This window comes from Lycium ferocissimum, chromosome 10 (genome assembly GCF_029784015.1).
Source record: "Lycium ferocissimum isolate CSIRO_LF1 chromosome 10, AGI_CSIRO_Lferr_CH_V1, whole genome shotgun sequence".
In the NCBI taxonomy this organism is placed as follows: domain Eukaryota; kingdom Viridiplantae; phylum Streptophyta; class Magnoliopsida; order Solanales; family Solanaceae; genus Lycium; species Lycium ferocissimum.
This window is the reverse complement of record NC_081351.1, coordinates 31801680-31806993: the sequence shown is the minus strand read 5'-3', so window position 1 is coordinate 31806993 and position 5314 is coordinate 31801680.

Sequence of the window (5314 nt, the reverse complement as noted above, 5' to 3'; positions counted from 1 at the left end):
CGACACTGTTATCCCTTGATTTACTTTATGTTTTAGTTTGTTTAAAAAAAAAAAGCCTTTTTGTTTTATATTTCATAACTTTTTAACTCGTTTTAGACCACAATATTTAAAGACACTGTACATTTCGCACATCGTTATTTTAAGACAAAAAAAAAATTCAAAAAAATCATTAGTTTTTAAAATTTCATGCCCAATCAAAATAAAACAAATAAAATGATCAAGACGTTTTATTTTCTTCTTCTTGCTGTAGCTGATTCTTTTGAATAAAGTGCATGCTGATCAAGACGTTTGCTGAAGTCCACGCACATATCTTTACATAATTCTTCTTTTTTGTTGTTATTTGAGAATTTCAAAATTGGTGGGGGCGGGTTAGTGGTTGATCTTACTTTACATTAATTCATGCTATAGTAAGTTAATTTTCTGGAAGACTTTGATAAAGTTGCCCATGGCATGTCAATCAGAAGACATGCAATTTCTTTTCATTTTTTATAATATTGACTAATGGATTGTGGGGTAGAAGATCAGTTCATAGATACGAATTTAGAGGGAAAGCAAATAAAACGTTGATTTAAAATAAAAGTAGGGCGCAGTGGGAGCAAAACTACCCAAATAATTTAAGTTAGTTCATGATGGAGTTCCGATTAGGTAGCTAATTAATGAAAAGGAGATGTTTCATTGTCTTAGTCCTTTTCCTCTTAGTAAAACTGAATTAATTAATGCATAATTGAGTTTTAGAGGCACCAAAAGAAAAGAAGAGTCTTAAAAATAAATTATGAGTTGAGTACACAATAACTTATAACCATCACGACAAGGAGATACGATTTATTTTTGAGTTTAAGTTTTATACACTATTGTCGATACAAATAGTTATTACACTATCTGATCATTAAAAGAATATATATAGATGTTTCTCCTTAATATGTGAGATTTGAATTCTCGAAAATAAAATATGTTACCTGTTACAATATATAAAGAGGACTGATGGTGTAAAATATGATTATAGATAATGGAGTTTAGAGACACCAAAAAGGAAAAGAGTATCAAAACTAAGCGATAGATCTAGTATCAAAATTTAGAGTTAGATAAGTAGTAGTACTGTAGTGCTATATAAAACTAAAACTTCATGTCCCTTCGGGGACATCAGATAAAACTAAAACTTCCTATAACAGATTAAAGCGCAAACCCGACATTACCTCATATAAGCTTATAGTAAAGTGGTTGATTCAATAACAAGCATGCATGCTCAACAAATAACATCATAAGGAGAACAGAGTGAGAAGTTCTTCTTCTAGATTTTTCAAATAGATGTGTGAACTAGTCATGATGATCAGATTGTTCAATCAAAGAAAATTTACTTATTTCTTATCTTTAGAAAGTGTGTGCCCTTTTGTCATAGGTCTATTTAATTAAGAGGTAAGATATATCTATTCTCTCTCGCATATAGTCATTTGAATCTTCACTTAGACCTGTTATCAGAGGTTCTAGATTCTAGAAAATGTGCGCAGCTTACGGGTTGATAAATTATTTAAAACATACATTACTAGAAATAGATGTTTTTCCCACCGACAGTCAGTGGAATATATGTGTTATAGAACATGATTTTCCCACCTCATTCCCACTGAACCAGTTCAGTGAAAAAACGCATGGTGGAAAACAGGTTCCGATTGAAACGTTGGAAAACTTGCTAATTTTTCTATGTGAAAACACTACTATTTTTTCTTTTCTTTTCGATTCAATCAAATTATCTGTGAAAATAATCTTTTAATAGTGATATCACAGGAATTATTTCAACACATAGAGGACCTAAGTCAAAACTTACACTGGGTTCTGTCGAACCCACAAATGGAACTGTAGCTCTGCCACTGCGTGGTGTCACTTGAATTTAAAACGTCACAGTTGATCTTAGAGTACTGGAGTTTCATAAGGGAATTAAAAGCACACTCTTACAGGTGTTTTAAATCATGAAGCTAAGGAAAATATGCTCCCACTTAATCTGACTTGATAACATCAGTTTATAGGCGATTAAACTAGTTCCTTTTTTTTTCCCTTTACAATTTTATATATATGCTACTAAGAAGGTGCGGTAAAAACTAGGATGATTACACCAAATCAATAAATGCATGATATTTGTTGAAATATACATAACTATTACTTAATCATGATTAATCAATAAATATTTTTACTTTATTAAATCATCCATTATGATAAGTTGCATTGTTTGCTACAAACACAAAGGTACATCCACTTGGTCAAGAAAGTGTTAATTATGGAAGGGATTTGGATCTCAAGTCGAAATCCCAAATGACAAATTAGGCCCAGTTGGAGAACATTCTTGTTTGATGTGGGCTTTAGGCTCAAATTCTATTGCCCAATGCAGCAAAGATACATTAGGCTAAGCTTTAGCTGCAGGTTGCTGAATTCAAGAAATTGTAAAAAGAGAATCTACAGAGTTACAGATGGACTGTTCCTCGTCCAAACTTTTGCTTTGTACGAGCTTTACCTTTTGAAAATTTTAGTGGGTTTTTACATGATTCTTGAATGAGATGTCATCAATTCCCAGAGCAACACATATGTCTCTATTTACCAAGTTCATTTTTTTGTGTGGAATGTCCTTCAAAGGCACTGGTCTTTAATTTTTGCCTTTCGCCTAAAAACTCATGGGTTCCGAATTCGAACTCCCGCTCAGTCAAATATTAAAAAACAATTCACAAGCCCTGAATAGGCCTAATTTTACCCGAAAAATTAGGCCTTAAGGTCTAATTTTGGGTAAAAGTTTGCCTTAAGGCAAACCTCTGCCCGAATGGGCCTAATTTTGCTGCAAACGTCTGCTTTGCGATTTTTTTTTTTTAACTAAACCGAAGTTGGAATCCAGAACATCGAGGGATTAGGCGAAGCGAAATAATTAAAGACCAATAATTTGAGGGACAAAAATTGAAGTCCAGTGCCTTTGAAGGGGAATCGTGCAAATGACCCTACCAAATTTAGTTAAAGTTAGGTCAGGTAATAAGTTATTGAGATACAGCAGGTATTTTCAAATCAAGTGAATGAATATAAATAACCTTATGGTGTTCCTTTTCCAAAAGCAAGAAAACAGTGTTTACAATTTGGCATTAAAGTTGGTCTTTTTTACCAAAATTATTTGTAGTACAACGCTACAAAAGTTCAAGAATAAGCAATATATCAGTTTTAAGAACTAAACAACCATGTAATTTTGTATCAATTTGACATAGTGAAGTATATATCTATATCTATATATAATATAAAGTTAGGAATAAACAAGGTGATGTGACACCTCTCAATGGCCATAATTCCTTTTTATTTTTTTCTCCTTTTTTCTCCTTTTTTTCTTTTTTTCTCAATTATTCTATTTTTAAAAAATCATTATCATCTCTAATTAAACTGAATAATTAATACATATTTATGATTATGCCTTTTCATCTTCTTCATATGTTTTTCTCATTCAATCCATTCATGGGTCAACAATTATTTAATCTCCAATTAAGCTTAACAATTAATATACACATTAATGTTTATGCTTTTTAATCTCCTTCCAGTCTTCCATAAGCGTTGGTTCTGCTTATGCCTTTAATATCCTTCCACTTTTGTTGGTTATACTCAAATTTTTCATTCATATATCATATGGTACATACTTCAGTTATAGCTTATCCCTAAAAGGCTAATTTTCACATATTTTTTTTTTTTGCTCTCTCTCTCTCTCTCTCTTGTGGTTTGTGTATGATAAACTATATGTAGTTGTTTATAAATTGTTTGATTTGTCTTCAATTATTTTATAGGTGTGAGGCGGCAATGAGAAGATGTGAAGGTAAAAAAGAGTTATAATAGATGAAAAATTCAAAGGTTCAACTTGATGGCCACAAGTTTTCCTCACACATTCGTTGAGATATGCTCTAAGATGAATCTTTTGCGCCTCGCTTCCACAGAGTATTATATTTAACTGTGCGAGGTTTTGTGGCATGCTATACAAAAATCCTTCCAATGTCAATTTGAAGATTTTTTTTTTCTTCATGTTCAAAATATTCAGACGATCTTGAACGGATAGCTAATAGCACATGTAAGCGCTCCTTGTACTTGACCTACCATAATTCAAAGAGTGTACTATCTCACTTCAGATTTTTTACTCTTGTGAAATCTTTTTTAGTTTTAAGTACTTAAATCGGGATAAGGCATCATTACCCCCCTCACCTAGTAGCGTTTTTGCTACGACACACCTTACCTAATGTTTGGTCCTATCACCCCCTAAACTATTTAAAACCGTAATATTTTACCCCATAAATGCGACGTGGCAAGGAGAGTGTGTTTCACTCTCTTTGAGAGAATAAACATAAAAAAGCGAAAAACTTAATTTTTTTCTTAAAAATTTGTATTTTCTTAAAATATGAATATAAATATAGTTTTTCACATTTTAAAAAAATAATTAATTTTTCAAAATTTTATAAAAAATCAGTTTTTTTTTCAAATTTTGACAAGAAAAACACTTTTCCGGATTTTTTTGAAAAATAAAAGTGTCCTAAGAAAATGAAATCATGAAAATCAAGATCTTTAAGACATTTTAAAAAAAATAATCAAGCTTTCCATATTATTAACAAATCCATTTTTCCATATTTTAAAGAAAAATCAGTTTTTAATTCGCATTTTCGAGCTTTTTTTTTTTTAAAAACGGGTTTTAAAAATGAATTTTTAAAAGAAAAATGAGTTTTTAATTCAATTTTCAGTTTTTTTTTTTTAAACGGGTTTAAAAATAAATTTTTTAAAAGAAAAATCAGTTTTTTAATTCGCGTTTTCAGTTTTTTTTTTTAAAAAAACGGGTTTTAAAAATAAATTTTTTAAAAGAAAAATCAGTTTTTTAATTCACTTTTTTTTTTTTGTTTGTTTTTAAAACAGTGTTTTAAAAATAAATTTTTTTAAAAGAAAAATCAGTTTTTTAATTCACTTTTTTTTTATTTTTAAAAACGGGTTTTAAAAATAAATTTTGTAAAGAAAAATCAATTTTTTATTTTTTATTCTTAAAAAAATTGACACGTAGTTTAATATTAAAAAAATAAAAATAAATGCACATGTGGCATGGAGAGTATGTCACTCTCCCATATGAGTGGGCATCGGCGTTTGGGGAAAAATATTACGATTTTAAATAGTTTAAGGGGGTGATAGGACCAAACATTAGGTAAGGTGTGTCGTAGAAAAAAACCCCACTAGGTGGGGGGTAATGATGTCTTTATCCTAATATCTTTCGTTTTAAATATTTCGTTAGAGTTCTTTTCTTTAATTTTTGTCAAATGTTCCGGGTTTAACGGCC